At 38.4% G+C, this 22,479-nt stretch overlaps 1 pseudogene; it reads left to right on the top strand.

The window, feature by feature from the left end:
* The window catches only part of LOC148737703 (uncharacterized), a 90,415-nt pseudogene that overhangs the window by 24,855 nt on the left and 43,081 nt on the right, over nucleotides 1-22,479 (top strand).

Genomic DNA, 22,479 nt, shown 5'->3' with positions numbered 1-22,479 from the left:
CATCTTACCCCTCATGATGTCATCTTTCACCCATCCCAGTCAAATCCTAGTTACATCTCAGTAAGGGTTAAGGTTTCGATTACAGATCCCTTCAGGGTGGAGCATACCCTTGTTATTGGAAAAACTAATCAGAGTATCTGTCCTGTAAATGCAATGAGGTGTTACCTACAGAAAAGGGGAACTAGACAGGGATCACTTTTTCAATTTGCTTCGGGAAGTCCATTGACAAAGGATGCCCTAACTGCCGAGAAAAGGCAACTTCTTTCCTTCCTGGGTTTCAAGGCGTCAGATTGTGCAGGGCACAGCTATAGAATTGGTGCGGCCACCGCCGCGGCATTAGTAGGTCTTCTCCTATGGTAAGTTAAAACATTAGGAAGATGGTCATCTGACTGTTACGAGAGATATATTCAATGCCCTCAATCTACTTTATCTGAGGTTGCTTTCAAGCTACTTAAAAATTTAAATTAGTTGTTCTTTACCATGGTTGATATTATACCCAATACGGTTGCTGACATAGAGTGAAGACAGGAACTCATAAAGTGGTTTCATAATATTGTTTGAAAGTAGAGCATTCCAATTTTATTACAATTGCTTAAAAAAAAAAATAGGTTTTTCCCTGTATCATTGTGTCTTCACTCTGTTTATGTACTGTTTTTAAAGCAGGATATTTATCAAACATGTCATAGAAGTATATTATACCATTGTTTGTATCTGTCTATGGGGAATACACCCTGTGTATTTGTGGGAATTAAGTGCTCCCATGCTGGTCACACTTTCACCCATAGACTAATGACAGCTATTTATTTTGGGCATCGGTACACTTAGCCACTACATGTTGCCATGGGAACTTGGGGGATCCCGGAGGATTATCACCTCCAAGAGGAGATTACTACCCCTCTGGCGGCCAAGGGATTATCACCCTTGATAGAGAATTATTATCTCTTTGTCGCATAATTAACTAGCTTCTGACCTGCATGTTATGTCAGCTATTTTGTGACTGGAGGGCTTAATCCCCTACCCCTTTACCCCACAAATATGTTCTTATTGTTGTCTCTAGCTAGTAGGTTGAAAGCATTAGCGGAGATGGTAAAAAAAAAAATATATATATATATACATAATATATAGCTATACAAGTGGAATAAACAGAAGAAAAAGCAAACTGTTCTTTTGTGGCCTTTAACATGTGTACGTTTCGCTTATTCGGGCTTCTTCAGCACTAACTATCAATATGGAGTAAAATTTTCAAGCAATGCAAAAGTCTTAAATACGTGGAATAAAAATGTTTGACATAAAATCCTATAAGAGTAATACAACGATAAGGATAATAGAAATTAAAGTTACACGCTAAAATTTAACAATAAAATAATGAAATCCGGTGATGAGGTGATATTAATTATACCGAATTCTCTTCCTAGAATTGAACTTACACCTTTTATTGAGACCATGTGGTGTGAGGGTACACAGTTGGGCACACCAAAATGCCTCTCTAGTGTGCAGACGCTCATCCATGCTATTATTACTAGCATTAGAGTTATGCAACTGTTCGATGATTAAAAATTCGAAATCTGCTAAAATATGAGATTCTTGGTTGTAATGAATAGCAACTTCACAAGTCCGTTTTTTGGTGGTCATGGAAGACTTGTGGTTGCGAAAACGAAATTTAAACTCATTACTTGTAGAACCTACATATTGAACATTGTTATCGTCTGAGATATCAAAGTATCTGTTTGCTCACTCAATTCGTATTCAGCGTCCGGCCGTATCCCAATCGATAATTTCGCTTTCTAAACAAAATTTCAAATTCTATGATGGCACGTAAACTAACTTCAAGAAGTGAGTTCATTGTTCGAGAGAAGGTTGTCTGAAAGGTCAGGTTCAGGAGGTCTCGGTAATGTGCGAGTTTAGAATGCCGAGGGAACAGTCAGACTCGAAGTCTCCTCGTTATGTGAAATGTTGTAGCTACAAGGAGTTTTTTCACAGGAAATGCATTTCAACAACTATTTTGGAAGGTTCAAATGCAAACTGGCGTTGTCCAAACTGCGAAAGAGCCCTTAAGCAGGAAGAGAAAAATAACCATTCATTGAACATGTAGCATAAAAAACTGATTCTCAGAACTTCCCGTTTGTTAAGATAATCTTCGAAGTAAATTAAATCTAAGTATGTAATAATTATCCATGTACAAGTTAGCGAAAAGAATTGTTGAAACGTATTAATTAGAAACTGTTTCTTGTAGATCTTTCCCTAAGTACGCTCTTGCGTTTAGAATTGAAAATCCTCATCTAAGTATTGTCATCACTGCAATGTAGCGTTAAAATATTTTCAATGATATCATGGCACAACGCCGAAAGAGAACATGTAATAGGTGAGACAAGTCACGGATTATCCCAGTCGACAAAAGTAATATTGCCTGCTACATTATATTGATTTTTAATCTCCGTCCAATCGAGGTAATGTTCAATTTTTTAATCAATTGCCGTATTAGAAATAACAATATTTCGCTTAAGCCCTGAACGTAATTGCGTTAAATTCATTTCATCGGAAATCCAGAAGATTTTTAGTACTTTTGGGCGTTGTTGCTTTTACTGATTTTACCATAATTACACCTAAATGTTTTATCTGAAAAGCTTTGTTTAAGAAAAGGTTTTTTCTGTTCACAATGCCTTATTTCATGCATAGATAGTTCGTATTCAAAACATCATCTCCGGTGTTTTAACATTCTCTTTTTGACAGATTTCGTCGAGATTCATTACGTTGTAGTTGTGATCGGCTATCCGTGAAAAGGAGGCGTGAAATGTATTTTGTGGAATCTGCCATGTAGGTTAGCAACGATAAATTAAATTCAAAATCTTACCGCTAATAAAAAGTCATGAGCGGAAGCGAAGTAAGTGTTCCTTTCTGTTTTATTTAGTGGCTCTAAAATGCTAAATAGGGTCTTCATCACGAAGACAACATCGGGCGAGCTCGGATTTCGTCATAAGTAATCTACCCGATATGACCTCTGGTGTTTTCGCATCCTCCTTTTGACAGATATCGTGGATGTTTCACTATGTTGTAGTTGTGATCGGCCATCCGTGAAAAGGAGGCATCTGTAATATAGGTTTGAAACGAAAAAAATTCAAATATCTTAACACAAATACGAAGTCAGAACCAAAAACGAAGTACATGTTCCTTTCTACTCTGTATCGTGGGTCTAAAAATGCTAAATAGGGACTTCATCACGAAGACAACATCGGGGGAGCTCGGATTTCGTAATTGGAAATCTGCCCGAGATGACATCCATCTGACGGATTTTGGAGTGCGGTTTCCGTTTAGATTAGATTCGCGTGTTGTGTCCTCTCTTCGCGAATATCCATTTCCATTGACTGCAGAACGTGACATCTGGCGACGAGGATAGAAGTTGCAGGTGCCCAGACCATGGCGTCAATAAAGATAGACGATTTAACGAGTGTGAAACCCTTCGATCCACATGGTGAACCTTCAAGTGTGGGAAGGCGATGGCAGCGTTGCTTGAAAAGCTGCGTGATCCTCGGTTTAAGAACCTGGCGATCGAGGTTTTCTTTGTTTCATGAGGTATTGTTTTGCTGTACGCTATTGTTTATAAAGTTTTGTTGTCTTTGTTTTGCGTCACTCCGTTCTCTTCAGCATGGCTGTAATATGTACTGTTTTTAGTGTCTTTTTATCTGCTTTACATCGTGAAAATGCTAAGAAATGACAACTAGTATCAGCGTAAACGAAGATGACATCCCTTTGCCTCCCTTAAAGGTCGAAATGCTTCGGAATTAAAAAACCATGAACTAAAAGTTTGGTTGAAATGTCGAGGCGACTCTGGGAAAAGACTTTAAAAAAACGCAGAACTCATGAAAAGGTAACATACACAAAGAGCTCGATTAGTGAAATAGTATGCCTGCCTCCTGAAAATCAAGTTCTAGCTTCACTCTTCAATGTAGTTGATGTAAGTGCAATTAAAACGGTTCAATATTTTATTACAGAGTCCAAGAATTCATCAAGAATGGTAAAGATAAACAAATCGTGGATCCCGATCCAAATCGACAGTACACGCGAAGAAAAATTTCTTTGACCAAGTCTACTGCTAAGAACTATTCCAGCGAGCCTCAAGTTCCATCGCTAAAATATCCTGAAGAAAACTGGGGTGCTTCTCTTGAGAAAATGCTACTGTTTACAAAGGCTGAAATGGACGTGTATATTGTAAATTCTGATAAAATCGCTAACAAAGAGAGCACAAGCGTTCCTACCAACTTGAGGAAGGCACAGACTTTTCTTCAAGGTGAATATCTCCACGAAATTATAGCAACACGGGATCAACGAGGGTTCCATCTTAAAGCCAAATGCTCTCACAGTTTTAAAGTACTGATGTCATTACCAACTATGTGGCTTGTGACACTAAAGAAGTTGGAAAACTTCTCAAAGGTCGTAATGCTAATAAGTCTTGTGGGATTGACGATATACCTGCTCGTTTACTTAAAGAGACTGCTGATACATCTGCAGTTTCTCTGAGTATGCTTTTCAATCTGTCTTTCAAACAGTGCTGTCTACCTAAATTATGTAAATCAGCTAATATCACACCTATTCATAAGGGTGGTGATCGTGAGCCTGTAGAAAATTATAGAGGCATTTCGCTTCTATCCATCATTGGGAAATGCCAGGAAAGAATTGTGTATAATGCTATTTACAATCAAGTTATCAGTTTTGTGCACGATTCCCATCACGGATTCCTCACTGGTCTTAGCTGCACCACTCAACTACTCTTGGGACATCATGATTTGTTCAAGGTTTTGGATAAGAGTGGCCAAGTGTTTATAGACTTTTCAAAGGCCTTTGACCTTGTCTGTCATGACATTCTTTGAGCCAAGCTTTACAAATATGGTGTCCACGGGGACTTGCTCAAGTGGTGTAGGCATTATTTAACAGAACGTCAGCAGCGTTTAGTATTCAGAGAAGACTTCCGATTGGTTAACCGTAACCTCTGGTGTCCCACAGGGTTCTTTGTTGGGACCATTATTCTTCACAAAAAACATCAATGATTTACCAGGGGTAATTAGTAAGAACAGCTCAATTGCATTACGTGCTGATGATAGCAAAATTTATGGGGTTATTAATACTCAAGAAGATCTGTCCTCTTTTCAAAGTGACATAGATAAAATATCAGATTGGTGTGAGATGAACAAGATGACAAATAATTCTAAGAAATGTAAGATCATGCGAATAACCAGGAAAAAGGCACCCTTAGTTGGGGAGTATAACATTGAGGGTCAACCCTTGGAATGTGTTAATGTTTATAAAGATTTAGGATTGTTTACTAATAGTGGTCTCTCGTGAAACCAGCATATAGATAGAATAAGTGGTAAGGCCAATAGGGTTTTAGGGTTGGTAAAAAGGACTTGTAGGCACTTAAATGATGTTGAAACCATGAGAACACTTTATTGTAGTCTTGTGAGACCCTTACTGGATTATTCATGTGAAACTTGGAACCCTTATACTAAACGTAACATTGACAAATAGGAGGCTGTTCAGCGAAGAGCTACCAGATGGATCACTAGGTCTGATGGTGATTATGGTACTAGACTATCTAAATTGAAATTGTTGTTATTATCGGATAGGAGGTTCATTAGGGATGTTGCGTTTTTGTTCAAAGTAATTCATGGCCATTATGACATAGACATTTCCGATAAGCTCATATTTTGTAAGGACAGAAGCATGGCTTATAATCTGAGGAAAAATGACACACAGGACCTTGTCCCAAATTTTTAGCAGAACTAACGGTCTCAAATACAGTTTTTTTAACCGTATCATTGGTGAATGGAATAGCTTACCTAATCGCATAAGAGAATCAGATAGTATTGAGACTTTTAAAAATAATGTTTTAAGTTTTATTAAGGATAAGGATAATTAGGGCATCTATTTTTATATTTCTATATAGTTTTGCTATATTAAATTTTTTAACTAGAGGGGGGGCATCCCTTGTATGGTGCGTCAGCGCTTTTGGTTGTCTCCTCCATAATTTTTCCTATTATGGTTTTAATAACCTTAATTGTAGTTAATACTAACTGTTTGTGTATTCTTGTGGAGTGAATTTGTACTAAAAGAAAAAAAAAGAAAAAAAAAAGAATGATGCCCCTCATGACCTTAAACTTGCAATATGCATTATATCTGGAAAAGTATTGCATGAATTTTGTAGTTGTGTCGCTGGCAGTGTTGGATATTGCAATCACATCTTAACTTTAATGCTAAAACTTTGCAAGTATACTTGTATGACTAAGTCGACGAAGGATCTTTGTAAAGATAAAGATGAGACTGAAGGTCTAGCTTGTACTTCAGAACTACAAAAATGGCACAGCGAGAAAAAGAGGAGGCTCTAATATATCTCCACAGCCCATCTCCAATGTGGTCGTATATAAAACTAAATGGGAAACTACTTCTACAAGAACTTCTAAAGATGGAGGAGTGAAGTCACTTCTTTATGAAGCAAGGATAAGTGCAGTTTATCATGAAGAACAAAATTGAACATTTTAAGCAAGATTTGAATACAATTTATGCAAACATGGGACTATCTCAGATTGCATCAGATACTACACAACACAACATGGTGGACACCAAATTTGGTAAATGCCCAGTAGGTTCCTTTGGATCCTATCAGCTTTTATTAGCTGAATCTAATTTTTCAGCCAAAGCTGACTTGAGTATAGTGCCACGTAGGATTGAAGCACTCAATTGTGAGAAATTTCCAAGATTTCCCCACATTGAAGAAGAAAATATGAATATTCCAGATACACTTTCCACTGAAGAACAAAAAAATATCACATCTCTTAAAAAGGATGAAAATTAAATCAATGACATTTAAGTTAACACCAGGGCCCAGGCTAATTGTGAGGAATGGAACAAACAGCGATTTCATCGTTTTACGGCATCTAAATTTCATCTGATCAGCCACAGAAAAAGCTTGGGGAAACTACAATACATTGGCAGAAACACTGATGCATCCAGAGAAGTTTCTCAACAGAGCTGTAGATCATGGAAGAAATTTTGAGCCGGTCGCATTGATGGAGTATCAAAAATACATGAAAAATACTAGAACCCCAGTTAAATTTTTTCCCTCTGGATTTGTAATTTCCAAATCTCACCCTATTCTTGGTGCCACTCCTGATGCAAAAGTTATTGATCCTAGCTGTTTACAAACTTTTGGTCTAGCTCAAGTAAAATGCCTTTATAAGGTAGCCAATGCTGCTCCAATTGATGTTTGCTCTGATACAAAGTTTTGTATGGAAAAACAGGCACAGATACCTGCCAAGTAAAGAAAAATCATGAATAGTATGCACAAGTACAAGGGAAGATGGGTGTTACGGGCTGTAGATGGTGTGATTTTATACTCTACACAAGAAAAGGCATATACATACAACGAATGGCTTTTGATGCAGATTTTTGGAAAAATTTAAGACAGGAACTCACATCATATTATTTTAACAACTTTATTAAGTATGCTATTGAAGAAGCATCTACAAACAACAACAGTGAAGTAAATGAAAATACTTCTAATGAGTGAGTAGTTTTAACATTAACCAGCAATTTGTGACTTAAATCTCTTTACACTGAGTTGTATATAACTTGATTATAAATATATGATAACATAATAGCAGAAATATTGTACTACATAATGATGTAAATGAGTTAAATTTGAAACAAATGGTTGCAGTTATTTATAAATATTTTATTATCATTATTAAATTTTGTAAATCGTAACAATGTATAAAACAATTTTGTCATATTAAGAACTGTAATTATTCCTTTTAAAATGCAATTTTAAGGTGCTTTAGTGGTTTATTTTGTTAAACTGAAATTATGTTGGGCTGTATATTGCACAGAAATGCACAAACAGCCCACATTTGATTTGCCAGGCCAATCTGATGAACAGGGACAACACCATCCCATCTGTGAGCGTTCTTAATCTTGTCAATTGCCCGCTCAACATTGATGCAAAGACTGGAAATTTCTTGTGTTGCCACAACATCTTCTGTAGCCATCTGGTCTGAACCACCAAGAAATGGAGGCAGTTTCACATGCACACCTGGAAGTAACATTAGGTCATCAATCCTTTATCGGCCATAACAAGATCTTTGTCATCAAAATGGCAAGTCCAGAAAGCCACTGCGAACAACAATTTCTCTGTCAGATATTGAGCCAGTGTAAAGCTCACTCACAAAATCCATTGCACCGCCTGGTGAGATGCCAACTAAACCTTTCAGTGTTGTGTGATTTTTGTAATTGCTAAATAGTTCCCCATTAAGCTGTAAAGTGCTTGGCATTTAATGGCATCGTACCTCAGTGCAGTCAATAATAACCCTTATTGCTGAGTATTTTGCTTTAAAAGCTTCTGGCATGGTGTTGTTAGTTACTGTTCTTGAGGGCCATATAATCTTAGCAAATTAAGGTACATAAAATTGACCCAGGATATAACACTACAGCTTACTGTTGATAGTGAAATATGGAACAGATAACTCAGGTACTCTTCAGCAAAGTCTTGTCTTACAGACTACACATCCCTAAGAAAAACTCATCATTTGCCTTAAGAGTTCTTGGTCGTCCTTTTTCTGATTTACTGTAGTGTTCGTTGTCGTAAATATCAAGTGATGGCTCCTCGGTATTTAAAAGTGTCCAATACCTAATGTTTTGACCACATTCGTCAGGATCAAGAAAGTCAAATACTGCTTTAAACACCTCAAAGTCCGGAAATCTGTGTAAAAGCTGATCGACGATGACTTGGAATGCGATCTATCAAAGCTGAATAGTCTAGCTTTCAGTGCATCAGTCTGTTTCATAAGTTTATCAATCTCGGCTTTCAATCCAGAAATCTCTTTTTCCATTCTTACAATTAACTCGTTATGTTATGTTTGAGATTCTTTGTCTTCGAATACTTTGTCTTCAGTCTGAGTTGTATTTTCAATGACCGAAGTCTCGTCCGTTCGAGTTGATCTCTCTTGATATGGTGGCTGTTTAATCAATTCCAAATTATCTTCATTCTCGCTAACAGCCTCTGAGATATCGTCAAAACCTGTTGCTGTTAAATGTCTGAATGGCGGGGGCTTTCGTCTGCGAGGAGACGTGCGCCACGAAAATACTGTAGGAACGACTCCAGGCTTCAGATTTATCTTACTTCCACCTAGCGATCTCTGAAAGTCCTCCGTTTTAAAATGCCTCGAGCATACCTTAGTGGATTTACTTATACGAATTTTTTCCCTTCATCTCTCTTTATAGCATGAGTCCATTGTTTTCGTAAAGACTTATCAGTAGGGAAAAAAAATATGAAATTTTTTTACACTCTTCAAGATAGCCTTTCTTGGTGCAGCCGGGAACACAGTATTGCGTAGGCATTGCTTCGACGAAACAATCACCATTTTCCAATCAATGGAAACATTGAGTTGTTAACATTGTGATTCAGTCTTTCAGCGTGGATTTTTTCAAATTCAAAGCGCTATAAAGGATGTAATAATAAAAGTTCCAAACTTTGACAAGATAAACGCTCTCCACGTGAAAGATTTTTGTTTTGATGCACTCGTTACCAGTTTTCAAACTCCGGTCGCACTGTGCCAGAAGAAATTACCAGAGTATTGTGCGAACATATATATTGTAATACACCGCGGTTAAATTGAAAACCGTTTACTCACGTCCTTTACACACTTACTCTTTACCAATAAAGAACTACATGCTACATATATGCATGCAAATTCGTAGGTCCCAAGTGTATTACATCCCTTTCCACACGTGGGTACTTCTATACACTACTTATAGGGTAGTCTGGAAAAGCCGGAATCCGGAATTCTGCCGGAATTCGACCGGAATATTTCAACATCTGTTTTCTTTTTAATTCAAAACGACTCCGATGATTTCCCGAAGAGTGTACGAGCTCCGAATATACTTCGATGATTAACCGAAAACTATCCGAGGGTCTCCGAAGTTACTTGGAGATCCTCTGGGAACAATCGAACCCCAGCTTCATTTGTTTTTTATCGACTTTTTTTATTTCATCTTTTGTTTATTTAACAATTGGTTCATGCTTTAGCGTGCACTATCGAGTTATGGAGCACGCGGGAAGTTTGGAGAGCACGAAAGAAGCGTAAGAGTTGCCCGAGGCGATAGCCGAGGGTAACTCTAGCTTCTTTCGTGCTCTCCAAACTTCCCACGTGCTCGATAACTCGATAGTGCACAGCTGAAAGCATGAACCAATTGTTTTAGAACATAGCCGGTAGAATTATGCATCAAATCCGACGGGAAAAATGGACAACAATATCAGTTGAAGCGAATCGTGACGGCGCTGATGCCGAGTGCCCTTTTCCTTTGTTTTTCTCTTTTTCTGCCTCATTTAAGAACTCTAGCCCAAGGGAAAAGGTCGAAACATTGTCTTCGTTTTCGGACTAGCAGGCCGAGTTTCTGTTTGTATCCATTATTGTCGCGAAATATATTATTTTTCCCGCGCTAACAATCGGCCGCTCGCGCGAAAAAAAAATTTCTGGCGAAGCGATTTGCTGACGCTGTCAGCGTGCACTATCGGGATTTTGAGCACGCTTACAAATATTGAATTTCATTGCGCGGTTCTGCTAGCTATGTTCTAATTTTAATTATTAACTTATCTATCTTTTAACGGCCGTGAAAATAAATAATGAACAGCAAATTATTCGTCAAATTATAGGTTAACATGGTCAGCGTCCCCTTAATCGGATCTTGATTATTCATTAAAAGGGTGCAAAGAAAATATTGCAATGCCTTAGTCAGTCTACCATTTATTCAATTATAATTCCGAGAAAGCACTACTTAACGAAAGCGACAAGGTCTTCCGTTAGAGACAGGCCTCCCACAGTTCTCCTCAACTGTCCTTGCAAGTGGCCTGTATGGAAACAGGAACGACGAATGCACAGACAAGCTGTGTTAATATGGTAGTATCTTCTTTGTGCTCTTGCTAACTTCCAGCACTTTGTGCCATCTAAGTAGAGACTTGGATACCAGTCCACCTCTAAACGTCCTATGACTGGCATGCTATCAACAGGTTGAGAGTCTTTTTGAAAGTTTCCTTCACATCCGTTACATTTTGAGATATTTCCTTTTAGCTTCATTTAGAAGAAAGGATTAGAAGATTCAGAAATGATGGGTTTCGGCAGTAAAGGAAAACCTTAGGGCATGGATGGTTGGAGTGGACGCATACCGCTAAACGAATGCTGCTGCCGGTAGAAGACATCGCCGGCGACAGCCTTTGGCTAAACATAGATGTCCTAAATGACTTGGTAACGGCCCTGGGTATCCAAAAGGATGATTTTGGCCAGCACCTCCCATTGCTGTAGCCACGTGAGACACCTTGCTGGTCAGGGAAAAAGTCTGATGCTGTGGCTGTAGATTTGATATTTTTTTTCAAAATTCAAGTTATTAATTCAAGTTGAACTCAAAAAAATAATTTCGCGATCAATTTTTAGACAATGGCGTCACTAACGTATTTTACTGCATTCCAAGTCTTCACAAGGCCTGCGTTTTCGATCTTTCTTTGTTCTTCGGACGAGGAAAAAGGAGTGGGATATCGGGTGGTTAACTGTCCAACCGGTAACAAACTGATTTGAATTTACCCAATATCCAAGCACTTTTCACGTGGCTAAGACAAAATTCACTATAAAAAATTCCGTGTAACTAACATAAAAATAGATTCTTCAGCGTTTTCTTAATTCCTCATAGGTGTTCGACCATGTTCATGGGGGTTCCATTATTCCTCAGGCCGGATCCTCGAGTAACTTCGGAGTATGTGCACAGCTCGTAAACCACTCGGAAAATCTTCGGAATTGTTTTAAATTAAAGACTGGCCTTGAAAACTTCAGGGATGTTCGGGTAACTTCAAAAACCTTCAGAAAATCTTTGGTTAATCTTCAAGTTTATTCGGAGCCCGTACGCTCTTCGGAGAGGTAAGCTGGAAAACCTGCTAGGTCTGTCGAGGAGGAATAAGGGAGGCCTGTCTCTATGTCTCTAACGGAAGAGCTTATCGCTTCGTTAAGCAGTGCTTTCCCGGAATTGAAATTCTGTAAATGGCAGACTGACTAGGGCATTGCTATATTTTCTTTGTACCCTTTTAATGAATAATCGAGATGCGATTAAAGGGACGCTAACCATGTTAAACTATAATTTGATTAATGATTTGCTGTTTACTGTTTAGTTTCACGGCCGTTAAAAAATAGATAAGTTAATAATTAAAAATAAACAAAAGATGTAATAAAAAAAGTCGATAAAAAACAAATGAAGCCTGGGGCTCGATTGTTCCTCGAGGACCTCCGGGTAACTTCGGAGACCCTCGGATAGTTTTTCGGTTAATCCTCGGAGTATATATTCGGAGCTCGTACACTCTCCGGAAAAATCTTGAAAAAAGAAAAGAGCAGAATTGAAAAAACAAGCCTTCAAAAATTCAGGGCTCTCTGGGTAATTTCGGAAATCATCGAATAATCTTCGTGATAATCATCGGAGTATATTCGAATCTCGTATACTCTTTGGAAAATCATCGGAGTCGTTTTGAATTCAAAAAATTTACGTTGAAATATTCCGGCGGAATTCCGGCTTTTTCCAGACTACACTACACATAGATTTAAAAATAGTCTCAATTTTGGAAAAGAACACGTGACAATTAAAGGAACCAAAAGAAACTTAAAGTGTCGCTTTGAATCACAGCTATGTGACATAATCATAAACTAAGTTATTGCTTACTGTTGCCCACGGGTCTTGACTACTTTATCGAGAATTACGGTCTACTCTTCTCTTTTATTTCAAAAAGGAACTTGATTACAGGGGGTCTTATCTTGAATTAAAACTTTAACTATAATTATCTATCTAAAAAGCACTGACTGAAGACGGAGGCGTCAATCCAACCAAACCATCAAGAGACAAATACCCGACTAGTAAAGTAACCAGTTCATTTGGCTTCAATAAAAATCCAGAAGACCTCTTAAAGTTCTAAATTAAGGGATAACAAATTGGCGTAAACGAAAAGCCAAAAGGAGAAAAAGAAACCAAACCAACTCCGTAATAACAGTGATAAAAAAAAAACAACAACAATAACAATAATCAAGAAACACGGCAAACGTCCACGTCAGTTTTTAATTTTAATGTGGGGCTCTTAATACCACCAGACCGCAAACAAAATAGACTCTATTCTGTTTGCGGTATTCACAACTCCCATCTCCGCAAGGGATGTCATTAACACGCCGACACTATGATGTAGTCACAGGTTTTACCTGATCCGGTCTCACTCATCGTTACCACGTGCTGCTCTTTTGGTGGCCATGCGTGTTGTAGTGGTCCAGAGGTCAAGTAAAATATTAACGAACACAACCCGGGGGTTAATCAGCCGACGATTAACGTTTGTTAAAGATTATCCCGTTTTGTTCGACAATTAACTATGGGTCAAAATCTAATGAAGAATAAATTGCAACACTGGAAATGTTCTATTTTACCTAACACCGTGAATCTAAAATTAAAAACATTGAACATCGTAAGCTTTGAGATCACCGCAAAACCGAAATGTGAGTTGTTCTTCTCAGCAATACAGCATTAAAAAAGGGTCAAGACCGCAACACCGCAACACCGCAATACCGCAAACCCCAATGTCTACCTCTTAAAGTAATTGGTTAATTTTTAAAATCACATGCACCATGCATGAATACGGAATTTGAAATTTAAAAACAAAAGAGATTGTCTACACCTGCCATGGTCCAGCTCAAGAAAAGGATTGCGTGGAGTGGACCTACAAAGTTCATGAATTTTTTTTCACAATGACGACCTTGGAGAGTGCAAAAAAGGTGAAGAAGAAAGAAAACATTAAACGACTCTCATGGGTTTATTGCGATACAAACACTGTTTGATTTCTTTTCCGGCTCTCGAAATAAACACGACATTGCTTATTCTTATTATATCGAACATTTTTTGCAACTTAACAAATTCGTTATTGACCAAATCTGTGCGGTCAAGATGGCTGGATATTGGCCTTATTTTATTTTTTTTTTTCGCGTTTTTATGGATTTCAATTTTGTCTCGGTCCACAAAAACGCAAAAGTTAAAAAAGGACGAGGACAATATCCAGCCATCTTGAACGAACAGATTTGGTCAATAATGAATAATTATTCGAACGGTGAGACAAGCATTTTTAAATTTGTTATCACAGTGCTCAGTTACAGTTTTTAAAACACCGAAAACCGCAACGAAAGATTATAGCGAGATCGTTCACCGCGCTATCATGGACGTATAAATAAGAATAACTTACCAGCATGGCGCGACATTTCAACTTACCAGCATGGCGCGACATTTCAACTTACCAGCATGGCGCGACATTTCAAATACATCATGGGTCACGGGGATAAGTTTTCTCAGTTTATCATCTCTTGGTGCGGTGTGCTAAGAAAGTAAATATCATTTCTGAAGATTTACGCCTTAGTAAGGTTCGAGAGATGACATTTAGGAAAATATTCAAATTGTCGAAAATACTATAAACGTAGCCGAATAGAGCAAGGAAATCATCGTAGATGCAGAGACTTGAGATTGACTGTAATAGATTCATCACGATTTTCAAAGCTCGCGGAAAAAAGAAAAAAAATACACATTCCGTACTTCCAAAAGAAAGATCGAAGGCTTAGGTTCTTATTTCGTGCTTTGCAACTCAATTATGCGAATCAGTTGATTCCTATGCCGACAATAAAAATAATATGTATCTGTTAACCGTAAATTAGCCAAAATATCATCATGAAATCATGTGAAAGACATTTGTAAATTAATTGCCAAAATTGCGAAAAAATCATCTCTCCTTACATTTCATGATGGCAAAGAAAAAGCTTACTTTCCACAGGGTCAAACTTTTAATTTTGCATTACTGCGCAGTTCCTTTTTACGAAAAATTGATACGCTATTTCAAATGCTCCTTGACAAAATGAATGTGTCCTCAGTCTATTTCTTAATGGTAAAGGAAATGCCACCAAAGAAAGCACGAACGCTCAGTGGACTCCCCAAAATAGGATTGGCCAATGGCTAATACATGTTACATGGATAGATGTCTGATATATCGGCTACGCGCGATCCACGAAATGTAATCATGCATTGGACACGCTTGGCTCAAATATGAATCTCTTTCAGTGTCAGTAGCTTTGCTTCTTACCCAAACACCACTTGAAGGTATTGATGATAACAATAATGCATTTATATCAGCAATGCAGCTGAACGCTCGTTACACAAACTAACTGCCATCATTTGTTGACAGGTACTTGGACAACAACCGGTTGGAGGACTTACCAAAAGAGATATTCATGAACAATACCAACCTAAGATTTCTGTAAGTCAAAAATGAAGTCTATTCCTCCTAATTCTAATCTTGCAGGTAATTTAAAAGGACAATGCACAGGGAAACCAAAAGTGTTGAAGAGATAGTTGTAACAGTTACTACACTGAAATGATCAGACATATTCACCAAAGTTAAAAAAAATGTACTATTGTTTAAAATAAAATATTGATAGATAAGGCAACACTTTGTAGTCGTCAATCAGACAATCGTTATGATATATGTATATCGACCCAATCCACAGGTTCTTAGCCTAGTTACCCTTCGAGTTTTAGGAGAGAAGGAAGGAGGTGGGAAGGAAAGTTTCGTAGCCACTGGAGGGTTATTTCTTCCATCCTAGGGAGGAGGAAACTCGTCCACTTCCGCTTGATTCTGCCGGCGTGAACTCCCTAGCGTCCTTTCGCGGTAAAAGCTTTACGGGTTACCACGACAAGACATAAAATGAATGACAATCTTTTTTTTTGCTGTGAATTTAAAGTATTTTGTAGGGGGCACGGGCGGAAGGTTGAAAGGAAAGGGGCTGTAGCCCAATATCTCTACCAATAAAAAATAAGGTGTAGTCTGATCGTCCGGGTGAGTGTAGTCTTGCGAAGTGACTAACGTTTCGACAACCTGTGCGGAAGTCATCATCAGAGTCAAGTGAATGATTGTTGTCAGTAGAATGTTCTTATTTCAGTTCGTGTGAAATGATCGGTTGGTTTTGCCGTGATGTTATTGGCTGTAAGACTCGAGTGACGTAAGTCGGTCGTGATTGTTATGTTTCGATCTGTCGGTAAAGTTAGGTCGTTCTTTTTCGGTCGTTTGTGATGTTTATGTCGTGAATGAGTCGTTTATATGGAGCGGATAGTTGTTGACATCTGTTTAGGGGAGTCTGTTCTAAGTTAGTAAACCAGCTTTCCAGAGTCAGTCGTTGAAAATAGTCAGTGCTGTAGGTTAGGCATTGCGCAGAGTCCCAGTCAATGTTGTGGTTGGTAAGTCGATGGTGCTCAGCAATATGATTGCTGAGATCACCTTTCCTCGTCGCCCGTCTGTGTTTAGTCAGTCTTGTTGTGAGGTTTCTGCCAGTCTCACCGATGTAGAAGGCTTGGCAGTCGGAACAATTGATCTTATAAATCGTTCCCTGTCTGTTCCTCGGTTCGTCTTTGTCTTTAACGTTGGTTAGTGACTGACGTGGTGTGGTAATGGGTTTGTGGGCGATGCGGATATTGAAGGGTAGTAAGATGCGCAAGATGTTTTCAGACATGCCTTTTATGTACGATATGGTTGCTGTAGTCGTAAGGGTTGCGGTGTCGTTTGTTTCGGTAGTGGTAGTGGGTCCGTGTGTGTTTCGTCGGATGAAGTCGTTGTAGTAGTTGTTCTTCGTAAAAACACGGTGAAGGTATTTGTTCTCGTCGGATAGGCTGTCTGTCGAGTCGCATACTAGTTGTGCGCGTCGTGTTAGAGTTCTGATAGTTGTGGCTTTGTGTGATGTAGGGTTGTAGGATGACTCGTCTAGTAATCTGTCGGTGTATGTCGGTTTCCTGTAAACTGTCGTCCGTAATGAGTTGTCGTTGTGGCTTACCAGGCAGTCTAGAAAAGGAAGTTTGCCATTTTCTTCGACCTCTCTGGTAAACTGTATGTCAGTGTTTTGTTCATTAAGGTGGCGGTGGAATGCGTCAATTTCGTCGTGTCGAACAGCGGTGAAGGTGTCGTCAACGTAACGTAACCAAAGCGGTATCGTTTGTCGGCAAGTCGAAAGGGCGCGTTCCTCGATGTTCTGCATCACAATTTCTGCTATAACAACAGAAACTGGAGACCCCATGGCAGTGCCGTGTAACTGTTTGTAGTGTTTAGCGTTGTACTGAAAGTAAGTAGACGTTAGGCAAATCTTTAGCAAGTCCATAATGTCGTCTGTCGGTAGCGGTAGTGGGTCGGTAGATTGTCAGATTGCAGTCTCAGTGCATTGTAATGCCAATTGAAGTGGAATACTTGTGAACAGTGATTTCACATCAAATGACACTACTTTGTAGTCGTCAGGTATCTGAACAGTCTTGGTAGCGTAAATGAAGTCTTCAGTGGATTGTAGTTTATGTCTGGATTTGTCGGTTAGCGGTTGTAGTATTGTCGTCAGGTACTTGGATAGTTGGTATGTGGGAGAGCCACAGAAAGAAACAATAGGTCGCATCGGGAAACCAAGTTTGTGTAGTTTCGGCAAACCGTAGAATTCCGGTGGCTGTGGTACCGAGCACCTCAGTCGATAGTACCGTTGTGTGTCAAAGGCGTTCATTTTCTTGAGTGTCAGTGGTTTACTGTTGAGTTTACGTTGAAGTGCAGAAGTTGGGTCACGTTTGAGTTCTTCGTAGGTTCGTTTGTCGTTAACTAGTGCGTCCATTTTGTCGTGATAGTCAGTTTTGTCCATAACAACAGTAACTCGTCCTTTGTCGGCTGGTAGGATGACTATGTTCTCGTCGTTTCTCAGTCGTTTCAGTGCGCGTTGTTCGTCTTTATTCAAGTTGCTGTCATTTAGTGACGTTCATTGTATAGCGGAGGCAATTCTGCTTCTGATGTTATCCTTGGTCGGCTCAGATAGCTCTCGTTGCCGAGACAGGGCCGCCTCAACACTAGATACAATAGCCTCGGTCGGTATGCGTTTAGGTGTTACTGAGTGTTTTAGTCCGTATGATAGTACCTGAGTTTCAGTCTTGTCTAAGGAACGAGAAGAAATGTTACTTACCCAGTTTACTGCAATAAAAAATAAATTACGCAAACTATTTACTGCAATAAATTAATTGCCATGAATTACGCAAACCATTTACTGCAATAAAATATAAATTACGCAAATCAATAACGCTTCAGAGATATTGTAACGAAATATATTTAAACAATAGAGTGTTTCTGTCGAGGAACTATCGGCTGATAGTTGCCTCGCGGAAATTTGATGTTCTTAAAACAAATATGCTAGTTTTAAGAACATCAAATTTCCAAGGGGCAACTATCAGACTGATATAACTTGGATATATCAACAAAGTTGAAGTGGTAAATTGGCCACCGTAACGATTCCAAAAGGTGACGTTTCGAGCGTTAGCCCTTCGTCGGAGGGCTAACGCTCGAAACGTCAGCTTTTATAATCGTTTTGTAAGCCTTTCAATTTTAAGTTTTCATCTTGCGTGGGACAGTAGGAAGATTCAACGTATTAAAAAGGTGTTCAATATTGAACAAGAAGTATTTTGTTAAGATTTACGTGTAAAGTTCAAGAAAGTTGTTTAAAACAAATAGTGGAAAGAATAGGATAGAATAGAATATAATAGAAGCCTTATCTAAAACTTTCAAACTTTCTGCTTATTCCGATTTAGACAAATCTGTGTGCAAATAATCCCACTTATCCACCCTTAAGAGTGGACATTATTAATCATAAAATATGCAAAGTTTGTCAAATACAGCTTGAATGCAAGACTACTATGTCAGGTTTCTTTTGATTTTTAAAAGCTTCAGCTGATTAATCCTCAGCAGAGATACAAATTTTATTCCCTGTCTCTGTCTTGCGAAAATAAGCCCGATCGTACCATATGAATCTGTGCATGTGCAACAAAAAACGTTGTATGTAATCTTCAACAAACTATTTTCATAATATGACTATTCCAATATTTCCCGCTCCAAACCATTGCTGTTAATTTACTCACTCCTTATCCCCTACTCACTGTTGCTTGGATTATTATGAGGACTACAATACATGACAGTGTGTAATGTCAAGCCTTGTGTAGTACAACAATGGGTAATAGGAGGAGGGTGAAAAAGCATTTGTAAAGAATCAAGTTGTTTTCAGAGCTAAAAAAGTTCAAATTTGTCTCAATTAATAATGTCCCAGATTATAGTTTGTTATCCTCTCTTGTTATCCTGCCTTGAGATGTCAGACTAAACTGGAGATATCAGATCAATGACAACATTGGTTTGATAACGAAGTGTATGGTTTAGACCCTCGTGTCATTACATCAGGAATAGCTTGAAGCACATTTACTCTGATTGAACTTTGTTGTCAAGTACTATGTAATTGACACTACATTTACTAAATTTTGACAGGTCCCTGAGCAACAACCAGTTGAAGAAATTACCATCAGGCATTTTCAGTAACAATACCCACCTGGAAGTGCTGTAAGTTTGGAGTCTTTCTAAATATTGGTGTATAAGAGGAACAAGTCAAATCCCACCCTCAAAACAGACATTTAAGTGCGTGGGTTATATTATATTGCATGTTTCATGCATATCATTGGTCATGTCCCAATAAAGCTGCACTAAAACACAGACTAAGAAATTTCCTCTTAAACATGCATTGTATTCGTTCGCAAAAATGGATTATCGAAGAAAAAAATGTCAGGGAATTTGTTGAGGGATCATTCTAGGGTCAAATTTACCGTTAGACCCTTCCCTCTTCTTTAAATATTCTCGCTATCAAGTCAAGAATATTCTATGTAGTTCAGTGTTCAAGGCTGTGTTTCATTCTTCTTGTGTTTATACTTCTTTGCACGAAGAATGAATGAAAAACCAAAAAGAAAAAACAGCTTAGTGACACCTATAGTGAAAACCCAGTTTAAATGAGCCAGTCATTTAAACTTACAGTGCAAAAGGTGTAAACGACTAATTGAAAATGTGTCATTTCTCTGAACTTCTCTCCAAGCGTCTATAAAACATTATCACGGTATACGCGAAATTTACAAATTTTGTTGATCTGAAAAAGATGTTCAAGACTTTGGAACCACGAACCGCGTTTCTTCAGCTCAATGAAGTAACAAAATACCAGTGGTGAACACCTCATATCTCTGCACATTATCACAAACTACTCGACGCTGTTAGATAACTCACGAACCCCCACGGATTCTTTAAGGCCTTTATAGAGACATCCGGTTTCTTATAACCGTACTTCAATTTGACTGTTTACTGTTGTTTATATTTCTGTTAAACTGGATTAAGGGATGCTCTAGAATTAGCGTGCAATGGGGGTCTGGTGTGTTGTTTCCACTTTGTCCTTTTTCAAAGTCTTTTAGTTGAAGATTGTTTTTTAAATCTGATAGAAAGATTTAGTGGATGAGAAAAGTGTACAACATTGAACAGGAAGAAGCTCTTTTTTTTTTTTAGAAATTTGAGGTTATAACTTCGGATATAAATACAAAGAAAGTAATAAAATAGCATCATTTAAAACAAACTTTTACATCATTACCAGAAATCGGAGACATCGATCGATCATATTTCACCTCACCAAGCCTTTAAAGATGGCGGAGAAACGATTACAAAGAAATGTATAGGATAAAAAATATATATCCGAATTGCTGACCTGTAAAAGAAGATGACCATCTTCCATTGCTCCTAAAACAAAGAGGACATCCTTGTGATACTAAAATATTGTCCAGTGGTTGATTTTTAAAAGAAACGTTCGGACAAATGATGATTCAAGATTTGACCTAAAAGAGACCCAAAATGTCTCATAAGTTCTCAAATGTCGTCAAATATTACCTGAGGCATGTTCAAATTTGGACATCAAAGCTTGAATGAATTCATTTTCCATTGCTCTCCACGTCATCGTCTAAGAACAAACTTTCAATAACCACCAGAAATTTCCTGTAGATCGACTAAATAGTTCGGACAAATCAACGCATAAGAAGAGTGATAATCCAGTTATTTATGCAACATGTCCCTAAGAAGAGACGCGTCATAACAATGCAAAAAATATAGAAAACGTCCGCCGTATCGGCACTTTTCCTTCGTTGTTTTGGAAGCCATTTTAGGAATATAGCGATAGCGAGGCATTTTCATGTGGAAGTACGCTGGTCTTAAAAACAGCAGTCCACTATTTACAATACCCAAGCTCCCATCTCAGTCCGTTCGCACGTGGGTCGCGTGCGTGATTGTATTTCTGCTTGGAAATTAATATTTAAATATTACGACATCGCTATAGCATCTGCAGCGCATTTATTTACTTGTTTTAAGTTCAAACCATGTATGATTTATTAAGCGATCGTGAGCAACAAAAAGCTGCTGCCAATCTTCGAATTAGCAGCCCAGCAAAAAATAATATCGCAGCCGAGAGGATGGTGACGAATCTCAGATTGCCTTGTCAGTCGAAATACCGTATTTTCTCCTAAAAGAATGGCATGACAACGTTGACAAGAGCGATCCTGAAGTGAACACTCGTAACTACATCACTCTTGTTAATGATTTGATCCTCGGGCATTGCGCTCGAATAAACCAAGAGTCAGGGCAACGAATCAATAACAACTTGTCAAAACAAGCCGGGTCAGTGAGAAGCAAGTACAGAAATGCTAAGAATAGTCGAGGAAGGAATCAACTCGATCAAAAAAGTCTTAAAGTTAGCAGTTTTGAACATGAACTTGTATCACTCAAAGGTGTTGAAGAAGAACTTATAGGCTCAATACAAGACATTCAGGAGTAGAAGGAAAAAATGAAGACCTGGAAGATCAAAAGAAAGAACTAGTGAGAGAAATAAATGAAGCTCTGAAAGAAACGGACGAACACCTGAAGGAAAAAGATGAGGAAATAGCTCAATTAAGAGGACAAAACGATGAGTTGTTTCAGCACATAAATAAGCTCGAGGAGAGGCTGGGGGAGGTAGGGTGCACTGGGAAGAAGCTGGGTGATCTTTGCCAAAGGCAGAAGTCCAGGCAACTAAAAGCACTAAAAAGTAGAGCAGAAGTGGCACTCTGGTTCATGAAGTCATATGGATTGGAATTGAGTTGCCTCAAAGGTGCGGATGCCAAACATGGCACACCATATACGCTTCATTTTGACAGTAAAAAGTCTGCCGTACCCACACTCACACCAACCAGCATTACAGATGAGGAAGATGAAAAACTGGAACAAGTCCTCTTTCTCTTAGATAAATTCTGTGTAAGTGATGAACTTTATCACGAACTTACAATGATGTGTGATGAGCTCCAAGATTTGCACAATTCAACCTGTTCCAGGCCAGTACCCAGGTGCCCAGATATCTTTCTCTGAGACACTGATTGAACATGTGAGAGAACTTTTAAAAAAAGATCCACATTATGACTTAAATGAACCTGTGAAAGTCAAGATCAGTGGTGATGGGGCAAAAATGTCCAAGAGCACTAATTTCATGATCCTCTCCTTCT

The sequence above is a fragment of the Stylophora pistillata genome, chromosome 2 (genome assembly GCF_964205215.1).
Source record: "Stylophora pistillata chromosome 2, jaStyPist1.2, whole genome shotgun sequence".
Taxonomy (NCBI): domain Eukaryota; kingdom Metazoa; phylum Cnidaria; class Anthozoa; order Scleractinia; family Pocilloporidae; genus Stylophora; species Stylophora pistillata.
The sequence above is the reverse complement of the archived record's forward strand: the minus strand, read 5'-3'. Positions and strand labels throughout refer to the sequence as shown.